We start from the raw sequence: 10650 nt of genomic DNA on the forward strand, positions 1-10650 counted from the left end.
CAGTGGGGTCAGGACATGATGAGGGAGGGTTCTCTAGGGGTCCACAGAAGCCGTTGAGCCATCTCTGCCTTGAGTAGACTTGTGGATTTTTTTAAATTTTATTTTAGATTTTTTTAATAGAGGTAAGTTTCATGTGTACAACATTATATTTCTACTTCTGTTTACACTAAAGCGTGTTCACCACCATGGACTTGGGAATTTAAAAGATATAACCTAATTTCTGAGGTTTGGATATAATTTGGTCATACAGTACAAAAATATTTTTAAAAAACTTTTAAAAAATGTATTTTTATTGAAGTATAGTTGATTTACAATGTTGTGTTAGTTTCAGGTATACAGCAAAGTGATTCAGTTATATATTTTTCAGATTCTTTTCCCAATAGGTTATTACAAAATATTGAGTATAGTTCCCTGTGCTATATAATAGGACTTTGTTGCTTATCTATTTCATATATAGTAGTGTTATATGTTACTCCCAAATTCCTAATTTATCCCTTCCCCCCACCTTTCCCCTTTGGTAACCGTAAGTCTGTTTTCTTTGTCTGTGAGTGTTTCTGTTTTATAAATAAGTTCATTTGTATCTTTTTTTTTTAGATTCCACATATAAGTGATATCATATGATATTTGTCTTTGTCTGACTTACTTCACTTGGTATGATAATCTTTAGGTCCATCCACATTGCTGCAAATGGCATTATTTCATCCTTTTTTACGGCTGAGTAGTATTCCACTGTGTATATGTACCACATCTTCTTTATCCATTCATCTGTTGATGGACATTTAGGTTGCTTCCACGTCTTGGCTATTGTAAATAGTTCTGCTATGAACACTGTGGTGCATGTATCTTTTCTAATTATGGTTTTCTCTGGATATATGCCCAGGAGTGGGATTGCAGAATCATTTTTAGTTTTTTAAGGGGCCTCCATACTGTTCTCCATAGTGGCTGTACCAAATTACATTCCCGCCAACAGTGTAGGAGGGTTCCATCTTCTCCACACACTCTCCAGCATTTATTATTTGTAGACTTTTTGATGATGGCCATTCTGACTGGTGTGAGGTGATACCTCACTGTAGTTTTGATTTGCATTTTTCTAATAATTAGTGATGTTGAGCATCTTTTCAAATGGCTTTTGGTCATCTGTATGTCTTCTTTGGAGAAATGTCTCTTTAGATCATCTGCCCATTTTTTATTGGGTTAAAAAAAACAAGAAACTTTAACTGATATCTGGGGGACTCTGCCTGCAGTAATAAGAGAAATCTAATCCTGTCCAAGCCCCTCCCTCTGTCTGTGAGAGAATCTCGAGGAATCTCTGCTGTCATCCCCATGATCCTGCATAGCACTTGGCTCTCAGGTGGCATAATGACCCTCCCAGAACCTCTAAGTGTCCAGGGCCATCTTTGGTGGAACCCTGGGGTTCTAGCAGGCCTCCAGTAATGGTGGGGTCCCTGGTGCTGCCATGTCTCTGCCCCCCATCACTGTCTTTTCATACTGAGCTTCTGCACAGAAGGATCTGGATGGTGCCTCCACCTCCTTCCATTTCTCTGCTCCCACAGCTGGGGCTGCAGTCTTTCTTGGTTCTTATCTTCTCCCTTGTTCTAAAGCAGAAGCTCTTCACAGGCAGCTCAAATTTTCCCATATACAGGGATAACTTGATTCATGTCCCATTTTGTGGCTGTTTCTTTCACTCATTCATTTAATCAAACAGTCAACATACATTTATTGATGGGTAATGTTGTGCCATCCATGTGCCAAACACTGGAGTAGTAGTGAACAAAAATGAGGTCGCAGGGAATTCCCTGGCAGTCCAGTTAGGACTCCGCACTGTCACTGCCAAGGGCTTGGGTTCAGTCCCGGGTCAGGGAACTAAGATCCCATAAGCCATGTGGTGTATCCAAAAAAAAAAAAATGAGGTTGCAGCTTGTGGTCCAGCTGAGAATACTAACATTCAGTGAGACATTACAGTGAAATGTGAAGGGAGTTATGATAGAGGAAATAAAGTGTGCTATGAGAGGCGTGGAACACAGACATCTAACCTAGTGTGGGAGGCAACAAAGAGCTTTCTAAGGATGTGAAGTTCACGATGAGAACCGAAGGGTAAGTAGAAGTGAACCCAGTAAAAGAGTGGGAGGCTGAGTGGCTCACTGTTTTGTTTTGTTTTTTTTTAAAGATTTTATGAGCATGGCTTTTAATTTATTTATTTACTTATTTATTTTTGGGTGTGTTAGGTCTTCGTTTCTATGCGAGGGCTTTCTCTAGTTGCGGCGAGCGGGGGCCACTCTTCATCGCGGTGCGCGGGCCTCTCACTGTCACAGCTTCTCTTTTTGCAGAGCACAGGCTCCAGACGCGAAGGCTCAGTAGCTGTGGCTCACGGGCCTCGCTGCTCCGTGGCATGTGGGATCTTCCTGGACCAGGGCTCGAACCCGTGTCCCCTGCATTGGCAGGCAGATTCTCAACCACTGCACCACCAGGGAAGCCCGGGCTCACTGTTTTTTACAAGTTGTTTCTGATGGTAGAGGAACACTTCATCAGATTATTATTACCTGCATACAGAGAGTTACAACCAACATTAACAATAACAACAACATACACCTTTCCAGAGAAGAGATAAAAGAGTATATACTTTGGGCTTCCCTGGTGGCGCAGTGGTTGAGAGTCCGCCTGCCGATGCAGGGGACGCGGGTTTGTGCCCCGGTCCGGGAGGATCCCACATGCTGCGGAGCAGCTGGGCCCGTGAGCCATGGCCACCGAGCCTGCGCATCCGGAGCCCGTGCTCCGCAACGGGAGAGGCCACAATAGTGAGAGGCCTGCGTACCGCAAAAAAAAAAAAAAAAAAAAAAGAGTATATACTTTAAAACTCTTTGGGGGAATTCCCCTGCGGTCCAGTGATTAGGACTCAGCGCTTTCACTGCAAAGGGCCTGGGTTCAATCCCTGGTTGGGGAACTGAGATTGCACAAGCTGCGTGGCGCAGCCAAAAAAAAAAAAAAAACTATTTCATGAAACTCACTGACAAACATAGTGGGCAAAATCCTAAACAAAAGTTTTGCAAATCAAACCAAGCAGTGTGTGTGTGTGTGTGTGTGTGTGTGTGTGTATACTATCAATACTAACTTGACAATTTTAAAAAAACCATAAATAATGAGTATGTTGTTTATAAGGATTTGATTATCTACATAGAAAACTCAACACATGGACTTCCCTGATGGCGCAGTGGTTAAGAATCCGCCTGCCAGTGCAGGGGACACGGGTTCAAGCCCTGGTCCGGGAAGATCCCACGTGCAGCGGAGCAAGTCCCTGTGTCACAACTACTGAGCCTGTGCTCTAGAGCCCGCGAGCCACAACTACTGAAGCCCACGCACCCTAGAGCCCACGCTCCGCAGCAAAAGAAGCCACCGCAATGAGAAGCCCGCGCACCGCAATGAAGAGCACCCCCCGCTCACCGCAACTAGAGAAAGCCTGCGCGCAGCAATGAAGACCCAATGCAGCCAAAAATAAATAAATAAATAAAATAAAACCCAACAAATAAATAAATTAATAAATAAAAGAAAACCCAACACATTATTAGAATTTACAGGGAAGCTTAGAAACATTACTGAATAGAGATTAATAAGTAAAACAATTAGTTTCCTTTATAGCAGTAGCAGATAGAAAGAAAACATAATTTAATAAAATACAATACAATAAACATTTTAAGATAACTAGGAATAAATCAAAAAAAATTTCAAGAAATTTCTGAGAAAAATTACCGTATTTTATTGCAGACCTAAATAAATAGACATACGTGATAATGGATAAAAAGACATAATATAACAATGACGTCAACTCTTCCCAAATTAATCGATAAATCTAAAGCAATTCTAATAAAACTTCTCAGTAATATTTTTTCTGGACTTCATGAGCTGATTCCAAAATTTATATGGATGAACAAAGGGCCAAGAATAACCAAGAAAATAAGTTTGAGGGTTTGCCTTACCATATATTCCCTTGACCCCAACCTCTAATCTGATCTATATCTATGGATTTGCCTATTCTGTATATACTATATAAAAGTAATGATACAACATGTGACCTTTTGTGTCTGGCTTCTTACACTTACCGTAATGTTTTTGAGGTTCATCAAAGTTGTAGCACATATCAGTATTACATTCCTTTTTATGGCTGAATAATAGTCCATTCTATGTATAAATCACAATTTGTTTATCCACTTAACCAGCTGATGGACATTTGGGCTTTTTCCACCTTTTGGCTATCATTAAACGACGCTGCTGTAAACATTCTTGTACGAGTTTCTGTGTGGACATATGTTTTCATTTCTCTTGGGTATATGCCTAGGAGTAGAATTGCTGGGTTATTCAAAAATAAAAAAAGTTGGACACTAGTTAATATGGTAAGGACAGATTGTAGTCAGTAGTATACTAATGCATTAGGGGAAAGAGTCCACCATGAACATAACTCAACTTGGATTTGTACAGAGGTAACTGGGCATTTTAAAAGGAGAATGAGGGAATAGAGAGGGGGGTGAGTGGGAGCTCAGTAGAGTCAGAGAAGTGAAAAATTACAAAAAGCAGGAAGTGGGGGTTTGGTCCGTGTGAAATCCATTTGGGTTTGTTAACTGGTGCTTATCCAATTTAGACTCCTACCCTCCCAGAGAGGCCAGGAGACAGGGGCCCTATCTTCAGGTGTTGACTGGAACAAACAGAAAATTATTTTGGCAGTTTTGTGTTTTCTCAGGCAGACACTTTAAGGGGGGGCAAAAGTCATCCTGGGGATGTGGCCTTGAGCTGTTAGAAATTATGTTCATGTTTAAGTCTTTTTTAAAAAAACATTTATCTATGTGGTTGTGCTGGGTCTTATTTGTGACAGGCGGGCTCCTTAGTTGCACCTTCAGGGCTCCTTAGTTGTGGGATGCATGTGGGATCTAGTTCCCTGACCAGGGATCAAACCCAGGCCTCCTGCATTGGGAGCACAGAGTCTTACCCACTGTGCCACCAGGGAAGTCCTCTGTTTAAGTCTTTGCAGGCCAAAGTAGAAAAAGAGCTTAGAGGAACATGGCTAGAGTTTGGTCAAGGAGAGAATATTTTTCAGTCAACCCTAGTTATCATTGTGTACCTTTTGGAATACATGTGAATTATTGCTATTCCAAAAATTAAATGAATAATAAAAAGAACATTATAGTAGATGTCATATATAGGCATATAACCAAGAAAGAATTACCATCTAGAATTTATGGAGAACTTCCACAAATCAGTATGAAAAAGACAATCAGCCCAAGAGAAAAATGAAGACAGTATGAAAGACAATTCCTCAAAGAAGAAACAGAAAATGCAATTTAAAATAACAGTGAGGGACTTCCCTGGTGGCCCAGTGGGTAAGACTCCGAGCTCCCAGTGCACGGGGAGCTGGATCCCACATGCATGCTGCAACTAAGATTTCACATGCCGCAACTAAGAGTCTGCACGCCACAACTAAGAAGTCCGCATGCTGCAACTAAAAAAGATCCTGCATGCCACAACAAAGACCCAGCGCAGCCTAAATAAATAAATATTTAAAATAAAATAAAATAACAATGAGATAACATTTGACATCGATCATATTGGCAAAGATAAGTCTGGTAATATCAAGTGTTGCTGAGGTTATGGGGAGATTGGGACCCTCTTACATTGTGTAAGAGTGTAAACTGGAAAAACCACTGTGGAAACCATTTGGCAATATTTAGTAGAGTTGACAATATAATTCCACTTATAAACTTATATCCAAATTCTCCCATATTTGCATAAGAAGGCATAGAGAAGTATGTTCATTGAAGCATTTTCTTATATAGCAGTAATTTGGAAATAACTTCAATATCCATAAATAAAAGAATGGAAAAATTATTTGTGGTCTATTTATATAAGTGCATGTTACAGAGCTGTGCTGTCCAATATGGTAGCCATCAGCCACATGTGCCTATTTAAACTTAAATTTAAATTAATTAAAATTAATTCTAGGGGAATTCCCTGGCAGTCCAGTGGTTAGGACTCGGTGCTTTTACTACCTCCCGGCTCGCGGCAACTAGAGAAAGCCCGCGCACAGCAACGAAGACCCAACGCAGCCAAAGATAAAGAAAGAAAGAAAAGAAAACCCAACACATTATTAGAATTTATAGGGAAACTTAGAAACATTACTGAATAGAGATTAATAAGTAAAACAATTAGTTTCCTTTATAGCAGTGGCAGATAGTAAGAAAACATAATTTAATAAAAAGCCCTTTACAATACAATAAACATTTTAAGATAACTAGAAATAAACCAAAAAAATGTTCAAGAAATTTCTGAGAAAAATTACCGTATTTTATTGAAAGATGCTAAAGAAGACCTAAATAAATAGACATACGTGTTAATGGATAAAAAGACAATATAACAGGGCTTCCCTGGTGGCGCAGTGGTTGAGAGTCCACCTGCCGATGCAGGGGACACGGGTTCGTGCCCCGGTCCGGGAGGATCCCACGTGCCGCGGAGCGGCTGGGCCCGTGGGCCGTGGCTGCTGAGCCTGCGCGTCCGGAGCCTGTGCTCCGCAACGGGAGAGGCCACAACAGTGAGAGGCCCGCGTACCGCAAAAAAAAAAAAAAAAAGACAATATAACAATGGTGTAAACTAAAAAAAATTTTTTTAAGATAAAATATCAATTTGTGATTATGGTGTTAAAAGACATCTCATTATATATTTTTATTTTATTTTATTTTAAATTTATTTATTTTATTTATTTACTTTTGGCTGTGTTGGGTCTTCATTGCTGCGCGCGGGCTTTCTCTAGTTGCGGGGAGCGGGGGCTACTCTTCGTTGCAGTGCGCGGCCTGCTCATTGCGATGGCTTCTCTCGCTGTGGAGCATGGGCTCTAGGCGTGCGGGCTTCAGTAGTTGCGGCACACAGGCTCAGTAGTTGTGCTTCATGGGCTCTAGAGCACAGGCTCAGTAGTTGTGGCACACGGGCTTAGTTGCTCCGCGGCATGTGGGATCTTCCCGGACCAGGGATCGAACCCGTGTCCCCTGCATTGGCAGGCGGATTCTCAACCACTGTGCCACCAGAGAAGTCCCCAGGAGTTTGCAATTTAGACTTCAGCAATGAGAGGCAATGCTTCTTAATCCAGGGAGTGACGTGATGGTATTTGCACTTTTGAAAGATCACCCTGACTGCAAAGTGGAGAAAGAGTCAGCGGGAATTAGGAGAGGGTGGGCGAGGCAGTTGGATGCAGCTGTAGTAGTCCAAGGGAGAGGTGAGAGGTTGGAGATATGGAAGGATGCGCAGCAGGTAGAATCTGGAGGACTCGGAGGTGGGTGAGATAGGAGGCTCGCAGTAATTGTGGAGAGAGGGTAGTTGGAGGGAGAATGTTAGATTTCCGGCAAGACTGGTCAGAAAATGGGAGACAGGCACAAAATGAGGAGCAGTTGCTGGGGAAGCTGTGTTTGGTCATGTCGAGGCAGGGTCCCACCTACGGTGTGTGGCCAAAATCTATAAACAAATTGATTGTAAAATATACTACAAAATACATTAAAAAAATAAAAATAAAGGGCTTCCCTGGTGGCACAGTGGTTAAGAATCCGCCTGTCAATGTAGGGGACACGGGTTCGAGCCCTGGTCCGGGAGATCCCACATGCCGCGAAGCAACTAAGCCCGTGCGCCACAACTAATGGGCCTGCGCTCTAAAGCCTGCAAGCCACAACTACTGCGCCCACGTGCCACAACTACTGAAGCTCGTGTGCCTAGAGCCCATGCTCCACAATAAGAGAAGCCACTGCAATGAGAAGCCCGTGCACCACACCGAAGAGTAGCCCCCCGCTCGCTGCAACTAGAGAAAGCCCGCACGCAGCAACGAAGACACAACACAGCCAAAAATTAATTAATTAATTAATTAATAAAAAATAAATAAATAAAAATACTACAAAATACATAGGCCCAAGTGAAGTATAGTGATATATTGGTGAAATTTTATATTAATGGGTAAAATATGTACTTACATATTTTTTTAACTGTCTGATCTGTGCATATGAAGATTTTTTGTGGTTTCCAGGCATCATCTCTTCCCATTCAGGTCCAGGAACCATTGTTTCTTGTTCTTTACTGTTCAATGTACCGTTCCTGGATAATTTCATACCTCACGCCTTGAGGAAATACAATGTCATGGCTCTTTGGAATATGTTTGTATTGGAACAACATAGATCTCTCGCCTTTGACCTTCCCTCATATTTTTTACTTAATACTGGAACATCATTACCTGGGATGCTGTGTCACGTATGAATCCTGGCTTCCGACAACTCTCTCAACAGTTGTTACATAGCTTCACTGATTATGACCACAAACGCAAGACTTAGAGTACACAGGAAAAGGTAAAGGATCATTTGTTTTCTGGTCATGTTAAACTGATAGTTTGGAATTTGATAATCCACACATACGTCAACCCATGTTTCAACCATATATTCTCTCCGCCTCTCTAGGACACAATCGCTGTCTTCCTGGAATGTGATGGTTTTCAAGGATGTGGCACCTCTGCCTTTTACACACAGCCACCAGCAGGGGGCAGCAAGAAGAGCAGTCTCATTTATATGAGGTCCGTCCATCCCTTTGAGCTGCATGACTAGAGACTAACCTCGGACACCGCCACATCAGCTGAAGAGAAGTGCCGGCCTGCTTGCAGAGCTGAGGTCTTGAAAGCCTGAGGAGGAGCTAGGCAGAGCCACGCCCAAGGGACAACCTGGAGTAAGGTGCAGACTGTAGAGTAAGCGGCTGACTTTCCTGGGGGCCAGTGGAGCCAGTGGAGCAGTGCCAACAGCCAGGGACACACACAAGGTGAAGGACACCTTTGACCACCTTGCACCTTTTCCAGCCTCATCTCCCCAGATTGTTCTGTGCTCCAGCCCTTTTCAGTTCTGCTCACTTGAAGAGCCTGGCTCTGGCCTTCCATGCCCAGTGATGCAGTAACTCATAGTGTTGTACGTGCTGTGCTAAGTATGTCACATTCATGATCTCTTAGTTTTTGTCATTGCCTATCTGCTCATCTGTTTGTACTCCTCGCTGGCAAGAACTTCAGAAAAGTCAGGGACCATGTCTGTCCCATTCACTGCTGCATTCCTAGCACCCAGCACAGTGTGGCATGTTGGAGGAGCCCCAGGCTTCATGCTACAATTGGCCCAGGATCAAGAGTTTTTTGTTTTTTTTTTTTTTTTTTGCGGTACGCGGGCCTCTCACTGTTGTGGCCTCTCCCGTTGCGGAGCACAGGCTCCGGACGCGCAGGCTCAGCGGCCATGGCTCACGGGCCCAGCCGCTCCGCGGCACATGGGATCCTCCCAGACCGGGGCACGAACCCGTATCCCCTGCATCGGCAGGCGGACTCTCAACCACTGCGCCACCAGGGAGGCCCCAGGATCAAGAGTTTTTTACACTGAATTTGAGTCTTGCAAAAAATGAAGCAAGATGTTAACACTGATTTTCTTTAATAACTCAGTTTTTCTGAGGAGCAGTGACCAAACAAAGGAAGATGATTCCCTAGACTTACTTTAAAGGGCGTATCTTGCCTGGACCTTTGACCCCGCTTTTTGGAGTGGCTGTCTTCTGGGATGCCTGTCCATGCAGATGGAGGGTATGACAGTGGTGAGTGATGCCTCCTTGGCAACTGTTCCTGGAGACTGGAGGTGGATGTCTTCATGTCTAAGGCAGGGATCTTGAGGCAGGAGAGTGTGTGCAGAGACTCCCTGGTTTATTCAACACCTTCCATTTCCCATTAAAGACATGACAGTAGGATATAGAAAACCACATTTCTTTCTTCTAACCAAACTTCTAGCCCACTTAAATGACCACTTATTTCTAAGTCCAGATATGAACATTTCCAGCATGAGAAACTCTTCAGGACCTTCATTCATTACGGTTTGTCATAGTGGAATTTTGTGACACATGGTTAGAAATAAGATTCCCGTGCAGCTTGAGATGAAGCACGGATGACACCTGGTTCTGAAGATGCCCTAAAGCCCAGTGCCACACGGCCGTTCTCAGCCACAGTCTTGCTTCCCCTCCTATTCTAGATCTGTGCCTTTCGCTGGACTTGGGTAGTTTGGGAGAGCAGGGAGAGGAAGGAAGAGATGGCAAAAGCAACTCCAGCTGTCTGTTTGGAGTTAATGTCAGGAGGTCTCTTATCTTTCTGAAAACTGGAAAGCCACTGGGGAAGTTACCACATGGACTAAATATCTCTATTAGTCTTTGGGTAGAAAAATGCAAATTGAAATTTTCCAGCGTCCTCTGTCTGACTTTTGTGTCCTCAAAAACGTCAATTGATATCAATTGGGAGAGGTATCGTCAGTCTCAGGGAAGCTTTTTTAAAGTACTTTTTTCATATCTAGGTATGATAACCATGTTACATGACATATGTAAACATGGTGAAAAGTTTAGCATTTTTATTATTTTTCCCCACTCTTTTTTTTATGCATCCTTTGTTTTTTCTAAATATAATTTTGGATGTAGTGTATATACAAGATGGTGGTCTTTTTCACTTACCTTACATTATAAATGCTTTCCTTTGTGGAAGATCAAGATACAGTGATGTTGGGCTTCCCTGGTGGCGCAGTGGTTAAAAGTCCGCCTGCCGATGCAGGGGACACGGGTTCGTGCCCCGGTCTGGGAAGATCC

Source organism: Hyperoodon ampullatus, assembly GCF_949752795.1.
Source record: "Hyperoodon ampullatus genome assembly, chromosome: 10".
NCBI lineage: Eukaryota > Metazoa > Chordata > Mammalia > Artiodactyla > Ziphiidae > Hyperoodon > Hyperoodon ampullatus.